The sequence below is a fragment of the Scylla paramamosain genome, chromosome 3 (assembly GCF_035594125.1).
Source record: "Scylla paramamosain isolate STU-SP2022 chromosome 3, ASM3559412v1, whole genome shotgun sequence".
Taxonomy (NCBI): domain Eukaryota; kingdom Metazoa; phylum Arthropoda; class Malacostraca; order Decapoda; family Portunidae; genus Scylla; species Scylla paramamosain.
Window position 1 is genome coordinate 36,983,022 of NC_087153.1, and position 20,000 is coordinate 37,003,021.

The following is a 20,000-nucleotide window of genomic DNA, read 5'->3' on the forward strand; positions in this document are numbered from 1 at the left end:
AAAAGTAATACTGCCATAGACCTAACCAATCTTCCGCCATTAATTATTTGTAGGCCTCCTTAGAGTAATACCGTTTTTCATCATATTTAATCCCTTTTTATATCTTCTGAAATGCCCGCCACCATTTGAGAGAGAGAGAGAGAGAGAGAGAGAGAGAGAGAGAGAGAGAGAGAGAGAGAGAGAGAGAGAGAGAGAGAGAGAGAGAGAGAGAGAGAGAGAGAGAGAGAGAGAGAGAGAGAGAGAGAGAGAGAGAGAGAGAGAATTACAAGGATCGATGTCATAAAGGAAAAAAATGTGAGGTTCAGTGAAAGAAAGAAGAAAGGAAGGAGAAATGGAAGAAGGCAAGGAAAAAGTGAGAGGAGGAAAGTTGTACGGAATGGGAGGAAAAATTAAAGAGAGGCAGGAAGGAGTGAAGGAAGGAAGGGAATCAGGAAGGAATGTAAGATAAGGAAAAATAAAGAGAGAAGGAAGACTTTCAACATTATCTTTCCACATTCCCTTTATGGCAACGATTCTTGAAAGTCTCTCTCTCTCTCTCTCTCTCTCTCTCTCTCTCTCTCTCTCTCTCTCTCTCTCTCTCTCTCTCTCTCTTGCAGTATTACCAACAAGCTATACAATCCCTCCTAAAACCGCTGCCAACCGAATGTAACCTAGTAATGAGTTTCCTAAGGTACCCAAACGACTATTTTCTTCCCTACCTCCTCCCAAACAACACCGTACCTTGCGTCTTGGAGCTCCACTTTCAGCCTCTTCTACCTGACTACCTGCCCCATGTTCCGACCACTCCCTCCTCTCCCTACCTACGTCCCAACACCTAACCTCCCTGTTTCCTGCTTCCCTCCCTCCCTACTCGCCTTTCAGCCTCTCCTACTCCCTATCTCTCTCACTGTTCCCTTTTTTTCCCTCTCTCCCCTTTCATCCTTCCTACCTCCCCCGTCTCTCCCCCTCCTTACCTGTCATCCTCCTCCTCACCTGCCCTCACCTGGAATGCAATTAATTAAGGCTCCACCCGTACTCACCCTCACCTATCTCACTCCTCCCTCACTCCTCTCTCACCCACTTCCTCTCTCTTCCTCCTTTATCAAGCAGTTTAAATCCCAAGCAGTACTGACACACAACCACTGGAAGGTGAAGTGGTGGTGGTGGTGGTGGTGGTGGAGGTGGGGTGAAAAGTACAATATTGCGAGGATCGTTTTTTTTTTTCTTTTTTTTTTTTTAAGGGCAGTGGCGGCGGGAATCGGGGTCACGCACGCCGGGCCCGCGACCAACTTACTGCCGCGGGGACTTGAATCCGCCCACCTCTACAATTCCATTACCCAGCGAACGTAACTCAGGGACAGGCAGCTTCACCACCGCCAGCAGGAGACGGAGCGGAGGGGGAAAAGTGGAAGCTGGAGGAAGAGCAGGAGGGTACAGAAGAGAGGTGGAGGAGGTGGACGGGGCCGAGGTGGTGGTGGAGGGAGATGGAGGAGGAGGATTACAAAGAAATACAAAGGAAGTCCAAACAGCAACAGATCGTGGTGTATTTGCCTGGATGTTTGGGTAACTACTGTGGGTTATTAGTGGGAGAGACACGATAGTACAGAAGTTTCCTCCCCACCCACCATCCCTTAAAGTAGGAGGAGGAGGAGGAGGAGGAGGAGGAGGAGGAGGAGGAGGAGAGGTATAATGATGACGACGGCGATAACTATAGATACAAGAACTTCATGTAACATCCAGCTTGTTAACTCATAATGAGGTTACCTAACTTGTTAATCAATAGTTCTGCAGTTTCCACACCTTGTCAATCCTCAGAAGCCTCCTCCTTCTCCGCCAGATCTGGAGCGTGTAGGCCTACTGAGTGTCTGGCGGCTCCCCTTTTGTGATGCTCTCGTGTCCACCCTTACTGAGAGAAGCGTGAAGCATAATGGAACACAAAGATAGAACAAACAGAAGCAGATGTGTGATTCCTTGCGATGGTGTTTGTGATAAGCTACACGATCTTAAGTCTTCTTTTAGAGTTTTTGTTCTTGTTCTTGTTCTTTTTCTTTCCCCACTTCCCTGGTGTCAGGAGATGGCGCCCTTATGACTTTTTTTTTCATATATAAGGAGACTCAGGCTTAGGGCAACACAAATTCTATTAAAAAGGCTCACTGAAGGTACTAGTCACCAAAGAGTGAAGTCAAAATGGTTATCAAAATTTAATGATAAGCGTCTTAAAGTCTCCCTCTTCATACAGTTCAAATCAAAGGCAGAAGGAAATACAGAAGCAGGAAGAGATTTCCCTTCCATCTTCCGTGATTCCCTCCCTTTGTACCTCCACCACAAGGCCTCAGATACTTTATGCAAACATTAAAACAACACTTATATCAGTATTTTTTTCTTTTTTTCTTCTTCTTCTTCTTCTTTGCTTTATTAATCCCTAGTAAGGTCGTCCGGTCTTATATGGTCCCGCCAGTATCTTCTGTCTTGTGTGTCCTCTTTCTCCAGGTCCAGCTGTCTCATACCTCTCTGAATTCCACCTCTCCATCTAAGCCTCTGTCTTTCCTTTGTTCCTGTCCCTCCACCTGGCTCCCCCATGTCACCTTCACAGGGTCATCCTCTTCCCTCCTGGCCACATGTCCATGCCCCTTCAAGCTGCTCCTCTCACCTCCTGCACGATTGATATTACTTCTGCCATCATTCTCATGTCCTTATTACGTTTTCTTTCTCTCAGTGACACTCTTCCTTCTTGGCCTTATTGATACCTGGTGAGGTCTGCCGCGAAGGGAGTAAGGGAGGGAAAGCCAAACTCCCTTCACAGTTTCCTGCAAAAAAATTAAATAAATAAACCTCAACACTGAAGGCACACCAAAGGCAAACTCACAAAAATAAAAAATGAATAAAAAATAGTATTTGCTGCGTCGGTTACATGCGTTGGTGTAATAAAATAAATTCTCATGGACACACAACAGCAGCACGTTCATAACAATTGCCTCGCCGCGCTGCCATCACGGCGCCGCTGCGGGACGTCCAGGCAGGGATTGTGTTTGCATGCTGCGTCAAGGTCCTGAATATAAAGGGTCGATTCTCTCTTTACTCTCTCTTTGTAAAGCCATCAACAACAGCTAATGGTAATAAAATAATGTACAATGCGTTTCTATAAAGTCGTGTCGCGATGAATAAATTAAATGCCTGAATCCTTATGAAAGCGCGTCCACTGCCATAACATCGTGGCTGGCAGGCGTGGAATCCTTAAGCTTCATTTGTCATTGTTCCTATAAGAGTTCATAATAACCCCACGGCTTTGTTTGCGATATGATACAAACCTTAATCAGTAAAACCGCAGCAAATAACACGTCAGTTCGGGCTATTTACACCGTGATACCGGACTAAGATATAGACTCCCCAAAAAAGCCACGGGTAAGCAGAGGGCATCAAGCTAAAGGATCGATTGAGGGCGGGGAAAGCTCAGTTTTTAGACTCGTAATCCGAGGGTCGCGGCTTCCAATCCCTCAGCGGCCGAGTTATGCCTGCAGGAGAGGTAGTGCCCATCACCTTACCCTATTGAAGTCCCCAACCTTGGCTCTTATTTGTGTTATACATAATGCTAATCGTGGGTGGAACTTCATTAAATACTAACATTACCAAGAAGGATGCAGCAAATGGACTACCCGGCAGAAGGAAGAGAGAAAGATCAAAGAGATGGATGCAGTGAAAGATGACATGCAAGCGGTGGGTGTGACAGAGGAAGGCACAGGAGACCGACAGTATTGGAGAACGATGACCGCTGTGGTGAACCGTAATGGGAGCAGCCGAAAGGAGTAATAGTAGTTAAGAAACACCCCCACGCAACAGGTCCTAACCACCCCACTGTTCAAACTATCACTCCCCTGCCAAAGACACTTTCTAAGTTTCACAAACTCACCAATTATTAATCAGGAAAGGTGCAGACGGAGATATAATGCTGGCTGATGGGTTGCTAGAGGTAATCTTTGGTACCTTCATTACAAGAAAATCACCTTAAAAAATCAATACACGTTTGTAATGGCATCCGGAGTAAAAACTGAGCTAAAATCGTGGTACTCAAAGGGTTAGATAGATATGAAACATGTATCTGTCTGAAAACCAGCCATACAAACCATTCAAATACGGGGAATATGGCGGGGACAGTGAAAGTGAAGCAGCTACCCTAACACTGGCAAGAATCGACTTTAACGTATTGGTTTTATCTCCGTTATTAAGGATTCTACTCAAGTCAGTGCTGCCAATCGTGCGTTTGATGTACTAAGGAACATACTAGTACCACATGTTTATTCTGTCGCCTGAATGCTGCTACAATTTTCACGAGACACGCTTTTAGACACCCCGCCATTGTAAATAATCGTCAAACAGCTTATGAGAGATTTTGTCGAATGTAGCTTTTCTTTTTTCGCATTCTATATCAAGTTAGTGAAAGTTAAGACCCCCCATTGTATATAATCGTCAAGAGCAAACAGTTTAATAGAGATTTTATCACGTGTAGCTTTTATTTATTTATTTATATATTTTTTTTTCGTATTCTATATCAAGTTAGGGAAAGTAAAGGACGATACTCTCTTTATAAAGCTGAGAGATAAAGCAAAACAATGTACATCATCATAAAGAGCAAACAGTTTATGAGTTTTGGTCGTGTTTAGCTTTATTTCATTCTATAACAAGTTAGTGAAAAAGTCAAGGACGATTCTCTCTTTATAAAGCCAACAGATAAAACAATAAACATAATCGTCCAAAGTAAACAGTTTATCAGAGTTTTCTTCACATTTTATCTAACTTTTCTTTTTTTCTTATTCCGTATGAAGTCAATGAAAATAAAGACCGGATTTCTCTTAATAAAGCCAACAGGTAAAGCAATATCGTCCAACACAAACAATTTATCAAAGTTTTATATACATTTTGACATTGTTCATTCGCATTCAGTATAAAGCTGATGAAAATAAAGACTGACTCTCATTTTCATTTTCATTCTCTCTCTCTCTCTCTCTCTCTCTCTCTCTCTCTCTCTCTCTCTCTCTCTCTCTCTCTCTCTCTCTCTCTCTCTCTCTCTCTCTCTCTCTCTCTCTCTCTCTCTCTCTCTCTCTATGCACGGCTGGCAAAACAATACAGCACACTCACGCACAGCAAATACTTCACCAGAGTTCTTGGAATGTTCCTCGTATTTTTAATTACCTTAGTGGACAATGTGAAATGTTGCAGCAGAGGAAAGTTGAATACCACACAATGCAAACATTTTCTGGTGCAGCAAAAGTATCCCTTCCCTCTGTGAACTCCTCCCAACTGCCCTACAGCCATTAACTATCAACAGAACCACATCTCTCACTCTCTCCCTCTCTCTACTTGCATAAAATTTTCCCTGTCCCTCCTGTGTTAAAGCAACTCTCCCTCCCACTCTCCTTCCCTCTTCCCATTCTCCTCTCCCCTGCGGATCTCTAGCTAACTCTAACAGAATATTCTTCCTCCCTGCAGAGCCTTGACTTCTTTCTTCCATAACTCTCGTTTCTGAACCTACACATGTTTCTCCCGAGTTATGAATATTCATCAAAGGCTACAAAAGCTTCAGAAAAATTCACGGCTTACATTTTAAAAGCTCTGCTCATTGATAGCACACAGTACCCTTTACAGCCTCCCACACACCACCAAGCCGTAAACCAAAGAAAAAAATAAATGATAATAATAATAATCTACACTCAAAGAAACACAATGCACATTCTGAAAAAAAAAGTAGATAAATAAATAAAAAGTACATCTAAACTTTCTCTTAGGTATATAACGTCTTACAATCCAAATACGAAGAAAGAAAAGTCTCACAATGCACGTTCTCCTGAATAAATAAATAAATAAATAAATAAATAAATAAAAAACTATACATAAACTTTCCTTGAGTTGCATCTTACCATTTACAATCATAGGTATATAAAATTCTCATCCTCTTGTACTCTGATAGCTTACAAAAAGATCACGCAGCAGTTGGCTTAGCAGAGTGCGTGGATGAGGGTGGATCTGATATCACCCCTCGAGTGTGCTGAGAGACAAAGCGGAAGGTAAATCCAACCAATGATGACTCCGATGAGCAAATGACTTCATGCTAAACCTCTTCTTATGTGTCCTTCTGCTTGATTCCTCGTTGCGTGAGTTCCAGGAAGAGGAGGAGGAGGAAATGGGAAGGAAAGGAGAAGCAGGTGGAGGAAGTGGGGAGGAAGGAGGAGGATGGCAATAGCAACGATAATACCACAGAGAAGCAAACAAATCGTGAGGGTGGAGGAGGAGGAAAAGGAGGAGGAGGAAGAGCAGGAAGGAAAAAAAAAAAAAAAAAAAAAAAAGGAGGAGGAAAAAGTAGAATAGGAGAAAAATGAAGGGAAGGAGGAAAAGAAGAGGACAAGGATAAAAGAAAAGAAGGACAACAACGGCGACGAAGATAACGACGGAAAAGAGGAGAAATCAATGGAGAGGACGGAGGAGGAGGAAAAAAGACAAAAAAGAAAAGGAAAAAGATAAAAAAAAGTAAAAATGAGAAAAATAAGATGAAAAATGAGAGGAAAAGGAAGAGGATGACGATAAAAGGAAGACAACAATGACGGGAAACAGGAGAAATCAAAGCAACACGCGAGGGACAAAAAACCGGAAAAAAAAAATTCTTAACTAGGCGAAGTGAAGTGAAGGAAGATGAAGAAAAATGCGTTCAGGTGACAAACTTTGGGTGATGGAGAGAGAGAGAGAGAGAGAGAGAGAGAGAGAGAGAGAGAGAGAGAGAGAGAGAGAGAGAGAGAGAGAGAGAGAGAGAGAGAGAGAGAGAGAGAGAGAATGAAACAGCACAAGTAACCAAACACACACACACACACACACACACACACACACACACACACACACACACACACACACACACACACACACACACACACACGTTAACACGAACAGAACACCAAATATAGACAAACAAAAGGAGAAAGAACAAGCAATCTAGACAGAAACACGAAAAAAGAGAGAAACACACAGACACACACACACACACACACACACACACACACACACACACACACACACACACACACACACACACACACACACACAAACACACACACAAAGGTATAACAGCATAATGAAGACAATTGTGGCGAGGTAATGGTGTGCCCTCATGGAAAGCTGTCACAGAAAAAAAAACAGGATAATAATGAAACTCCCTCCTGACGATACAAGAGAGAAAAGAGAGAGAAAGAGACCCGTAGCCAGAACTCTTTGTTATCTTACCACCACTAATTCTCAAAGGCCACAGAAATTATTAGCCGTGTTCTCAAGAGTAATTCCCTAGTTAATAATGTAGAAATCTTATCAACCTGTCACTAGAACTATAAAAAACACTCTTAAAAAAAACAATGCTACATCAACAGGAGCCTTCTGAATGTAGTGAAGGTGTGGTGAGATAATGATTCAGAATACGGTTCAGAGTAACAGACAAACAGCACGCTTCTCACGTCCTCCTAGCGGCAATCAACAGGTGGTAGGTGCCTTATCTCAGCCACATCTCTCCCCTGGACCTTGTTACCCACCGTGGAGAAAGGCGAGGTGGCAGGAGCAGGGAGGCTGAAGGAGGCAGCGAGGATAAACAAGAAGCGATGGCAGGAAAACGCGAGGTAAAAAGTAAGATTTAGAAAAGAAATGCCAGGAAAAAAAAAAAGGTTAGAAAATTAAGAACATGGAAAGAAAAGATTGGTTGACAAAAAGGGGATGAAAATATGAAAAAGTTTGGAGTTGGAAAAGGGTAGGAAAGTAAGGACATGTTAAAAAGAAAGGAAAGTTGACAGAAATAGACGAAAATAAAGAAAATTAATGTTGGAGTTGGAAAAGAGTAGAATGAAGAAGGAGCATCAGATGCCGAGAAGATATAAAAAAAGGGAGGACGGTAAAAAAGGAAAACAGAAAATCTAGGATAAGATAGAAAATGGAGAAAGAAAGATAAAAGAATGGACTAGATGAGAGAGAGAGAGAGAGAGAGAGAGAGAGAGAGAGAGAGAGAGAGAGAGAGAGAGAGAGAGAGAGAGAGAGAGAGAGAGAGAGAGAGAGAGAGAGAGAGAGAGAAATAATAAGAAAACAAACAAAAACAAGCCAGAAGTTAAAAATATTGAAAGAATCTCAGACGGACGAAGGAAGTCAAGAAATGAAAAAATAAATAAATAAAAAGTAAATAAGGAAATTGTATAAATAAACAAAAAATTGGAAAATATTTATAACAGAAATAACAGTCAACATACAAAAACGATGCGAATAAATCAAACAAGTAAGAAATTTAGATAAGAACCTAAAAAAAAGAAAAGACTGGAGAAAATCAAGGGAGGAGAATAACTACGAAAAAAAATACAAAACGGAAAATACGAAAGAGGAACAAGAAAAAAGGTGTGGGAAAGCAAGCAAGCAAGGAAGAGTAAAAGAGAGACAGGAGAGTAAACCTTGAAATTAAGTTTGCGAAAGTGATTTTGTGGGACGAGAAAGAGAGAGAGAGAGAGAGAGAGAGAGAGAGAGAGAGAGAGAGAGAGAGAGAGAGAGAGAGAGAGAGAGAGAGAGAGAGAGAGAGAGAGAGAGAGTGTGTGTGTATCACCTACCTCAATTTCACAGGATTACCTAAGTTATTTGAAGTTTACAAGAATTTTACAGCAATACGTGAGGCTTTCTATGTTCCTTCTAATAATGTTGCTTCGTCAAAGCTTCTCTGAATTCATCTATATTTGAAGCACATACAGTTGCTCGTGTTTATTGCTTCCGGGAGTCAAGGCTGCAGTTAAAAAGTTTCATTCTCGCTGTGGTTTTGAAGCTATATTTCTGGATATTTTTCCTTCCTCTTACTTATAGCAAGGTCAGATTGTGGCTTCTTCATATGAGTGTGTTTATTTGTGATACACATCAACTCCCACAGTCAATTTCATCATTTCCTGTTACTCACTTCTATATCATCATCGTCACTTCTCCATCTTCTCCAGCGGCACAAAGGTCGATCTTATTTAGTATTTCTTTTACAGCTCGAAATTCCCATCTCATATTTATTGTCATCTTCTGGGAACACGCCAATATTGTAACACTTATTGAATGAAGCTCCCACCGGCTGTTTGCTGTTCGTATTCCCGCCTGGTTCTTATCATATGGCAAACAGACTTCATATTCCTAATGATTTCTACCAAGATCATTTATATCAGTATTAGTCAGTATCTCCTAAGGAAATTGGTCCTGGTAGGAATACAAAGGTGCTCTGCCGCACCCAGCGAGGCGTGACGGGAGTAAGTCGAGCAATCAGCGGCGGAAACAAAGACAATAAATAACATGTGACGGTGCTGCTGCTTTCTAGTGTTCTCAGGAGGAAAGACTGCTGCCCCTGATTCCCTGACATTAAGTACAGTCACGCATCTCAGTTTTACTATTTTCTGCATTTTTTTCGCTTAATATGTCGATGCGTCTTCTCTAACATGGACCACAAACAGTGCCATCCTTTGCACATGACGGACTTAGGAACATAAGAACATAAGCGCATGAGAAAAGTTACAAGAAGCCAGAAAACCTCCACTTCCACTGTTTAGCGTTTGTCTGGTTTTGCTTCATTCTTGATTTTTCTCGTATCTTCACTTGCTCCCTTTCAAAGCCTGAGAAGTAATAAATTTGCAGTATATTATAGGAACATGAATTGAGAGAAAACACTAAGATAGGATTGAGTGACAGGCTAATCTTATGTGGCAGTTCCTGTGATTTCTCTATATGACATGATTGATTCCCGGATGAAGCCTCGACTGGGGAATGTAATCTAATCTAACGGTCAAGTTCGTAATGGTCAGCTGCTGAAGTTCCATGATTGGTCACCTGAGAGCTTACAATTATCCTTCACTTCAAGATTTTTTTTTTTACTGCCATTCTAGAACTCTTTACGGTATTGCTTTGTAATCTCGTATTCCAATCCCTCCCTTTTGACTTTTCTTAAATTCTTATTCACTTTTCTGCGTGAAGGAGGCTGGCCAGGAGCGCAATGATGGGAGAAGGCACTAATACGTCACTTGAAAAGGTTAAACAAAGAAGACAATCCAAAATGAAGACTGCATTCACCTGTTAAACATTCAATTTTCGACGAATGCCTCAATTTTAGTTTAGTTTAGTCTAGTTTTTGTCAAAGTTTCCAGCGAGACTCTTATCAATAAATCGTCTTCATTTTTTATCATTTCTTATCATTACTCACTGGGAGAAGCCATTCTGATTTTTCACCAGTTTTTATGTATCTCATGATTATTTTCAACTTTATGGCGACCTTCCTCTTCTACCAACAGTCGATGCCTTCACTGTTATCTCCAATAGCCAACTTTTCGGCTCTCATATTTTACCACAGTACAAACTCGACTGCCTCAAACAAGTCTGTGGTTCCTTTACAGTCTCTCTTACAATCTCAAGGGCTGATTCTTTCCATCGCCGTATCTCTGAAGTTTGACATTTTTCGTGATTACTTCCTCCTCTTCAATAACTTTGTGTACGATTGTTCTTTTCTCAGTGTACGACTCTACCATCTTCAGGGCAGACTCAGAACACGAAGGAGAGATGAAGTATGAAATTTTGCTACGGTGCTATGGAAGAGAAATTTTTCGGCGTAGATAAGAGGAGGAAACTGGAGGATAAATGTTTCCAGCAATTAAATCAAACTGACAATTGTGATGATGCTGCTGACAATGATAATAATGTTTCTTTTTATGGTTTTAATAGATTCAGCAAGGGTGATATTAATCTGCTGGCTACACGTACTGAACATCTTTTTTTCATGTAATGCTCTGGCCAAGGATTATAAAAAGAACACTATTTTCTTTTCATGCACATGGAAAGTAGACTAAAAGCAATATCATTCTCGGAAAAGGTATGATAAACACTCCTAAAAAAAAAAAAAAAAAAAAAGTTAAAAAATCCTTAAACAATCAATTAAAAAAAAAAGTACGCCTTGAAACGTCTCTCTTCAACAAAGTCTCACTTCCCTTCCTTACCTCACACTCAAGTTTACCTTCTGGCACCAAATACACTTTCTCAACATTCCGTTTACATTATATCGTGTTCTCCCAGCAATGGTATGTCTTATGTTACAGACAATATCACATAAATAACTGATAGCGACTTATGACTGAGTGTGTATGTGTGTGTGTGTGTGTGTGTGTGTGTGTGTGTGTGTGTGTGTGTGTGTGTGTGTGTGTGTGTGTGTGTGTGTGTGTCATCTAGACCTAGTTATTTCCAGGTATCGCTTCAGTATCTTGTTTTCATCGAGAGGGACGAGAGTCGGGTGATGTGATTATCCGTCTTCCTCTTCCTCTTTCCTAACGCATCTTTTCCCGTCTCACCTGCCACTTCCACCTCCTCGTTGCGGTTCCGTTCTTCTCCTTCCTTTGTTCTCCTTCTGCTCCTCCTTCTAGTACTACTTCTACTTCTCCTTTCCCTTGCTTCTTATCTTCCATTCATCCAATCTCTCTCTCAGATAGTGTCTCTTTCTATTCCTCATTCTTCTAATCCAACTCATCCTTCTCTTCCTCCTTATCGTCTCCCTGCATCTATTATTGCTTACTATACTTTCATCATCTTCCCTCGTTCATTGTTTGTTTTTTATTCCTCATTTCTTTAATCCACCACCTCTTCTTCCTCTTCCTCTTCCTCCTCCTCCTCCTCCTCCTGCAGGTAACTCACTTATCCCTTGCATCAGTCGTGAGTGTCTTAGAATAGCAAATGTTACCACCGAGACGAGGCTGCCGCTGTGTGATGACTGGGGCTCCACACTCCCTCACGTCCCACCACCACCACCACCACAACCTCGCCAGTACCTGAGCCTCCGTTGTAATTCTCTAAGCTACGTACAGTCACGGGCAGTAGTAGAGTAATAAGTACACTCTCATTTGTACTGTTTAGCTTTTTTTTTTTTCCTATGCTCACTTCATTTTTTTTTCTTCTTTTTTTGCGTTTTCCTAGTTTTTTCTATGTTCATCTAAATTGTTTTCAGCATTCGTCTAGTTTTCCTACGCTCATTTCCGTTGATCTTAGCGTCTGTCTAGTTTTCCTGTGCTCACTTTAATTGCTTTTAGAGTTCGTCTATTTCTCTCCTTTCAAAACGTGAGAAGTTATAGATTTTCATTATATTTTAGGATTTTAAACTGAGAGAAAATGCTAAAAAGGAAAAAATACAAGTGAGTGACAGGTTAATCTCATGTCCTCTGATTTTCTCACACTCTCCTCTCAGAAACGTGAGAACTGTCAGATTTTCAGCACATCACATTAGTTGCAATTCAGGAAAAATAAGAAACACAGTAGAAGTGAACGTGACTAATTGCACGACTTCTGACAACCGCAACACCTCAATGAGCATTTTCCTCAATAATGATTCATCTGATTTTTCAAGTCTTCTAGGGATGAGAGAGCTAAATGATGGGTGATTAAGGAAGTGTATGTGAGGGAGGGAGGTATTGGAGGAGGGAGTGTGAGTTAGGGAGCCCCAGGAACGGGAGGGCTAAAGGTGAGGGAGCAGAGGTAATGTGAGATAGAGATCGAGTGGCGAAGAGAAAGAATGGGAATGTTAGAGGAAAGCAGTGTTAAAAGGTGAAGGTGTGGAGAAACAAAGGGATGAGGGAGTGATGAAACGTTACAGCATAAGTTTTCAGCATATTATAAGATTTAGAATTAAAGAAAATGCTAAACAGTAGTGACTGAAAAGACACTTGCCCTCTGACCACCACGACACCGCTGTGATTAGCATTTCCCCTCATTGAAACCCTCACAATCTCTATTCAAAAACGTGAGAGCTGATTAACTTTGCTACCTCACAGAACTTGGTATTGATGGGTAAATATTAGAAAGGAACGTGTTTGATTACTTAACTCCTCCCCACCACCGCACCACCACGTCTATACACGCTGTTCCTCATACATTACTCCTCTGATCTGACAATCTCCTTTGATAACGTGCTAAATACTCGTAACTTTTTTTTTTTTTTTTTTTTTTGCTATATCAAGACTAAAAATTGAGAGTAAAATTCATAGTAGAAATGAACGTGACAAATTACTTAACGCCTCTCCATCACAACACTACGTCTATACCCGCTGTCCCTCAAAGGTTCCTCCTCTGATTTGCGTATCCTTTGAAAACATGAACTTTTTTTTTTCTGCCATATCACAGGATTAAAAATTAAGGAGAAATAGCACAGGTTAGCGTGACATTACTTAATTCCACCCCACCACGATATCACGTCTATACACGCTTCTCATCACATACAGTCACCCTTAGGCCACTCTACACGCCATCACCGTCACCCTCACCGCCTCTACTCCCGTCTGATCCGCCACGCGTGTAATGTAACCTCACGCAAAGCGCCTATCACACAGCTGTCATCTAAGGGAGTCTTCCTTCCCCCTACCCACTCAAGCGTCCTCTTCGTCTCGCTACGCACACGCTTTCGCACTAATAAAGACATATGCTAAACCACCTCTGCGCTTCACCTTCACTAGTTTCAGAAGGGTCTTGTTGAAGTTACAGGGTTTTGTGTTTTTTTTTATGGTTCTAGTGACAGATTAACGAGGTTCCTACGTTATTAAGAAAATAAAACGATCGAGAATTCGGCTGATGATCTCTGTGGCCTGAGAGAGAGAGAGAGAGAGAGAGAGAGAGAGAGAGAGAGAGAGAGACAGAGAGAGAGAGACAGACAGAGAGAGAGAGAGAGAGCCAAGTTAGTTTCATCTCTCAGACACGCCTTTGGCTGCCCTTCTCTGAGTCACACTCCTTAACTTTCCTTGTCTATCTCCCCTTCTCCCTTACTTCCCTTCCCTTGCTCCTAGATATTCAACCCCCCCCCCTCTCTCTCTCTCTCTCTCTCTCTCTCTCTCTCTCTCTCTCTCTGAGCTTCCATCATCTTTTGTGTTCTTTAACTGGTCTCCTCGTCCTCCTTATCTCCGTGATGAATGGCCCGCATGAATCAACATGCGAGGGAGAAAAAATGTGTAAGAGGATGACGCTTTGTATTGAATGAGTGTGAAAATTAGTCAAAAGTTTAGCGATTCCTTATGACAGAATGACAGGAAAAAGTTAAAGGTGATAGGATGAAAAACAAAATAAACAAACATGCATTCCCAGACCTTATCATGTTCCACGGAAGGATTAAAGTTACATTTTTATTCATACGCCTTCTCATTATCCTTCCCAGGCCGTATTAGCACACCCAACACACCCACACGCACCATTGCACCTCTCGCCTCGCCCCTTCGTTTCGCCTTGCCTTGCCTCGCCTCGCCTTGCTCCTCCGCCTCGCCTCGCTCTGGAGTTCAGCTGAAGGTTAATCAGGCAACAAGGGGATTAAGCCAAGGTAACACGTCTTAGGTAACCGCGCCCTTAGTCATTTATACGTGTATGTATGTGTGTGTGTGTGTGTGTGTGTGTGTGTGTGTGTGTGTGTGTGTGTGTGTGTGTGTTATGTACGCCAGTCAGAACGTATGTGTCAGTCAGACGGCCACTTAGTGTCATAAATAGACCGATAAAAGTAAGCGCTTCAAAAATAGCATAATGAAAAAAAAAATGACGGTGAGTAAGGAGGTAGACGAAGGCCAAAGAGAGAACGATGAGTCAGGCAGGAAGGTCGAGAAGAGAAGAAAGGTCGAGAAGAGAAAGTTAATGCAAAAAAAAAAAGATCGGAGGAGTACGGTCGAGTAAGGAACGTCAAGGAAAAAAGGTCGAAAAAAAAAAGGACGACGACAAGATGCAAGAAAGGTCGAGGCAAACAGGCTGAAACAGGAAGTAACGTTAAAACAGGAAAATCGAGACGGGAACATCAAGACAGCATGACTGAGGCACGACAGGGTAAGCCAGGAAGACAGAGACAGGTATACACACTCCCAGGTAAACTACACACAGGGACATTCTCATCACCTGACCCACTTAGCAGCACAATAATGGAGAGCCTAGAGGTGGGAAAGCAACACGGAAAGGGTTATCTGCCTCACCTGACCCACGGAGTTTTACCTGAGGGAAAGGGAAGAGCGGGCGAGAGGAGGAAAGGAGGAAGGAATGAGGGAGTAAAAAAAAAGGAACGATAATGAAGAACGAGGGGAGGATCGAGGAATGGAAGAGAAAGGAATGAGATAATAGGGAAAAAAGGGAAGTTAATGGAGAGAGGAGAGGGGCGAGAGGAGGAAAGGAGAAAGGAATAAGGGAATAAGAAAAAAAGGAAAGATAATGAAGAACAGGGGGAAAGGATGAGGAATGGAGGAGAATGAAAGTAGAGAATACGAGTGAGAGTAAAGGAAAGAAAAGGAACAGGAGGGAAAAGAGAGAGAGGATAATGAAGAGCAGAAAGAAAGATCAGGAAAGAGAAGATATGATAACTAAGGAAACGTCAGCAAGAGGAAAAGGAGAATAGACAAAAAAATAAAACAAGAAGAGAGGAAGAAAATAAAGATGAACGAGGAATACGTAATAAGAGATAGATGGAAATAGGAAAAGTGAAGAAGAAAATAAATAAAGAGAAAAGGGAAGAAAAATAATATTCAATAGACAGAAATGAAAAGAGGAGAAGATAAAAAAAAATACATAAAAGAAAAACAAGAAAAGAGTAAAACTAGGATGAAAGTGAAGTTAGATGCAGAAAAAGAAGAAAAGGAAAGAGGGAAGAAAAGATAAATCAGAATCAAAAGACAAAAGAGAATAGAGGAGCAATGAAAGAGAAATGAGAAAAGAGAAAAATTGCAGAATATCAAGAAATGACGAATAGGAAGGAGAGGAAAGAGAGGAAAGAGAGGAAATAGAGACAGAGATAGGAATGGTAACTAATAGGACAAAGGAATCAGGAAGGCCGAGAAAAAAAGGGTAAAAGCAGATAGATAAGCAGGTCAAAAGAGGAGAAAGAAAAGGAAGAAAGAGAACGAAAGAGGAAAAGAAGGAAGGAGGAAAAGAAGGAAGGAGGAAAAGAAGGAAGAGGAGGGAGAGAAGGAAAGGAGGGAGGAGTGGAGGGTTGAGAGTGGCAGCTGGGATGGAGGAAACTTGTTCTAAAACGTGTAACAAAGATGAAAGGCGAGACAGGACCACTTAAGAACGTGGGTTATTAAGTGGGTACTGTACGACACACACACACACACACACACACACACACACACACACACACACACACACACACTTTATGGAATTTCGTTTTGAGTTTTTTTACGCAATTTATCGTGACACCCTAACGACTATAAAGAAAATATATAAGCAATGTATATGTTTCTTGCTAGGTGTGTGTGTGTGTGTGTGTGTGTGTGTGTGTGTGTGTGTGTGTGTGTGTGTGTGTTGCGTAAACAGACAGGGATTATTGTCTTTTATATGTTATTCTGTAGCTAAAATATATGACCACACGAAATACACACCGCACTGAAACAATTTTAAAATATGCACAGTATCCGCTCCCATCCACACACACACACACACACACACACACACACACACACACACACACACGGTGACCCAGCGCGGCATCCATACCAAATTTACAACAATATTCAAATGCAGCTCGCCAGAATCACGCACACGGACAGAAATCAGCTTGTCGAGAATTTTAATTTCACTAGAGTCAGCCTGGCATTGCATCCTCCCCCTCTCCTCCTCCCCTCCACCTCTAGTAATGTCATGAAGACTGGCCAATGGGAAAAAAATAAATAAATAAACAAAAAACTCAGCTTCTAATCCCCATCCCTCACAAAGGAAAAGAAAAAGAAAAAAATAGGAGAATAAAATTTAAGTAATTGAGATTCTGAGGTGTCTTGATACTTCTCTTCTGAAATAGTTCAAGTTGTATGCAGGAGGAAAGATAGACAGGAAAGAAGAACTCCAGAAGCGTGTGTGCGTTTGTGTGTGTGTGTGTGTGTGTGTGTGTGTGTGTGTGTGTGTGTGTGTGTGTGTGTGTGTGTGTGTGTTTACAGTTCACAGACGTAATCATTTCATAGCGTCAACCACTCCAAACCTTACTTTACTAAACACCACAGTCCAGCAGTCTGACCTTACCTGCCACTCACCTGCTTTGATTAACGGCGCGATATGAGGACGCGAGAATCAATGAAAGGCCCAATAAACACTTCAATAACTACCAGTAACTAAACACAGCACCACCGCTCTGTTCAAAACTAATACAAAACAACGAGGTTAAAAATAGAGAAATAGGTAGCTTGATATTAAAGGTGAATACTCCAGAGCACAATCAATTAAACAAAAAGTATTTATCATCACATTCCGGCCCAAAACTAAGCAACACATAAGAACTACATGAAAAATAAAAGAATAGGTAACTGAATAATGAAAGATTTGCCAATATGTATTTAGACCAGCGCTTAATAATAAAGGTGACTCTACACATATGAAGTCAATTAATCAATACACACTACAGTAACTGAAAATAAAATATACAATTTCATCCCTAACTAAAAAATACACATCCAAGCACCTGATAAAGATGACTATGCCAGTGCACAATTGTTCTATACACAATGCAATAAATAAAAACATCTCTTCCCGAGCCACAACGAACAAATACATACAAACAACGTAAGGGAACAAAATCAGCCAACATTTCCCTTTACTATGTGTGAACCGTAAATGTAGCAATCTTTTTACCCTGCCCCTATGCCTCTGACCTGCCTCACTGACAAATGAAATAATACAAATGGATAGATGATAAAGGTGACAGCACTTCCCGCTCAGAAATAAACCTTCACGCTCCCTCACTCCTAGACCCATACTCTAAAACACTGCTCTCTCATCACAAATATTTTCAAAGTTCACAGAGATGATAAGCCGGGTTCTTAAGATTGTTCCTGCTGTTGATAATGCAGAAGTCTTGCTAACCCTTCCACTACGAAATGCAGCAATTCACAGCACTAATACCACTTATAAGAAAGACGGATTAAAAAAATAAACAGACATTTTTAGCCTGTCTAATGTTTGAAAGTGTCTGTAGAACGAGAAGAAATGTCCCAGAATATTAATTGATTAGGGAAAGATATGCTTAATACCAGTGAAAGGGTTAATACATCACTAGACCCGTAAAAATACCTCGAAAAACCCGTGTAACTTCACCTGGACCCCTTTGAAAGTAGTGGTGGTGAGCCGCAGTGGTGTTTCAGAATATAGACTACACAATGTCACGAGTATAGCTGTCTCCCCTTCATGGCCATTCATTACTTCGACCAGAGGCCCTGAGTCGATGCGAATCAATGGTGAGACAGAGACAGAGACGGTGATAAAAGACAATGACAGTGATAAAGACAGTAACGCAAGGCTGAATTACTCTGATGTATTCTAAGGTATTATTATTATTTTCTTTGTATTCCTGCTGCTATTTAGATAGGTTTGGTAACGGGAGAAAGAATTATAAGTAATACGGTATGATATGTGTAACAACTGCGTTGGTAGAAGTAGTAGTAGTAGTAGTAGTAGTAGTAGTAGTAGTAGTAGTAGTAGTAGTAGAATAAAACCAGCATGTAGAAAGAAGAGGAGGAGGAGGAGGAAAAGGAGGAGGAGGAGGAGGAGGAGGAGGAGGAGGAGGAGGAGGAGGAGGAGGAGGAGGAGGAGGAGGAGGAGGAGGAGGAGGAGGAGGAATACCTAGTAATAGAAACAGACGCCGGGAAATTTGTTACTATTGATCTAAATGACAAGACAAAATAGAATAAAGCAGAGGAATAGCCGAGGAGGAGGAGGAGGAGGAGGAGGAGGAGGAAGAGGAGGAGGAGGAGGAGGGCAATGACAAAAACGACGACGACAGCAAACATAAGGACGAAGACGAAAAGGAAGGAGGACAAGGCTCAGAAATAGGGAAGAGAACGATGAAGAGATTTTTTTTTTTTTTTTTTTAGGAATGAACTAAATATTTAAATGCGAAGTAAACAGAATTGCAATTTTCAGAGCACAAGATAACTTTTATCGGACTCCCTTCCATCACCTTGACACGGCCTGCTTGTAAACTCTCTCTCTCTCTCTCTCTCTCTCTCTCTCTCTCTCTCTCTCTCTCTCTCTCTCTCTCTCGCTCTCTCTCTCTCTCTCTCTCTGAATGCATTTATATATTTTTTTGTCTATTTTTTTCTTATTTTATTTAATATTTCATCTACTTAATCACTTTTTCTCTTTCTACCTATCCTCTTTTCTTTCTTTTTTTTTATTCTTCCATTTCATCTATCATCATTCCAATTCCTTCCCATCCTCCCCATCTATTTTCCTATTTTTTTTTATTCCCCTTTCATTTCCTTCCTCATTTTCTAAGTTAGCATTTCTTTTACTTCCCTTTTCTTCCCATTCATCTTCCCTCCTTCACTCCCCTTCCTATCCCTTCTCTCTTTCTCCTTTCTTATTCTCTTTTCACTATCTCTACCTTCATCATCTCTCCTCCCCTTTCTTTCATAACTACTCTCCCTTTACTTTCTCCATATTCCTTACACCATCCCTTCTCACCTTCTCTCCTTCCCTTCTCTCGTCTCAACCTTTCTCTCCTGTTCTAAAACTTCCCAGTTTTATCATCACATTCCAGTCCTCTTCCCTTCTTCACCTGTCTCTTTTCTCCTCCTCCTCTTCATTCCTGCGATATTCCAATCCCTCTCTCCCCCCTCCCTCCCTCTCTCTCTCCCCCTCTCTCTCTCCTTACTTCTTCCTCCAAGCACTGCACCTGTCCAAATATTGATACAAGCCAAGGCAGCTACTCCATATATTCTTTAAGACCTCATTACTCATGCCTGTAGAGCTTCATTACCTTGAGTCTCTCTCTCTCTCTCTCTCTCTCTCTCTCTCTCTCTCTCTCTCTCTCTCTCTCTCTCTCTCTCTCTCTCTCTCTCTCTCTCTCTCTCTTACAGTGTCATTCTTCCTTATTAGAATTGAGAGAGTAACTGTGTGTGTGTGTGTGTGTGTGTGTGTGTGTGTGTGTGTGTGTGTGTGTGTGTGTGTGTGTGTGTGTGTGTGTGTGTGTGTGTGTGTGTGTTTAACCCCTTTTTCTTTTGTCTTTCGAATTATGCAGAGTC

At 41.4% G+C, this 20,000-nt stretch overlaps 1 long non-coding RNA gene across 2 annotated transcripts in view; it reads right to left on the minus strand.

Annotated features, from left to right (window-relative positions):
• Nucleotides 1–2,161: 2,161 nt before the first annotated feature.
• The window catches only part of LOC135094835 (uncharacterized), a 162,285-nt gene continuing 144,446 nt past the window's right edge, over nt 2,162–20,000 (minus strand). For both annotated transcript variants that reach the window (XR_010263995.1, XR_010263993.1), the window contains exon 4: nt 2,162–2,786. This is a non-coding gene — a long non-coding RNA (uncharacterized LOC135094835). The remainder of the gene's footprint in view (nt 2,787–20,000) is intronic.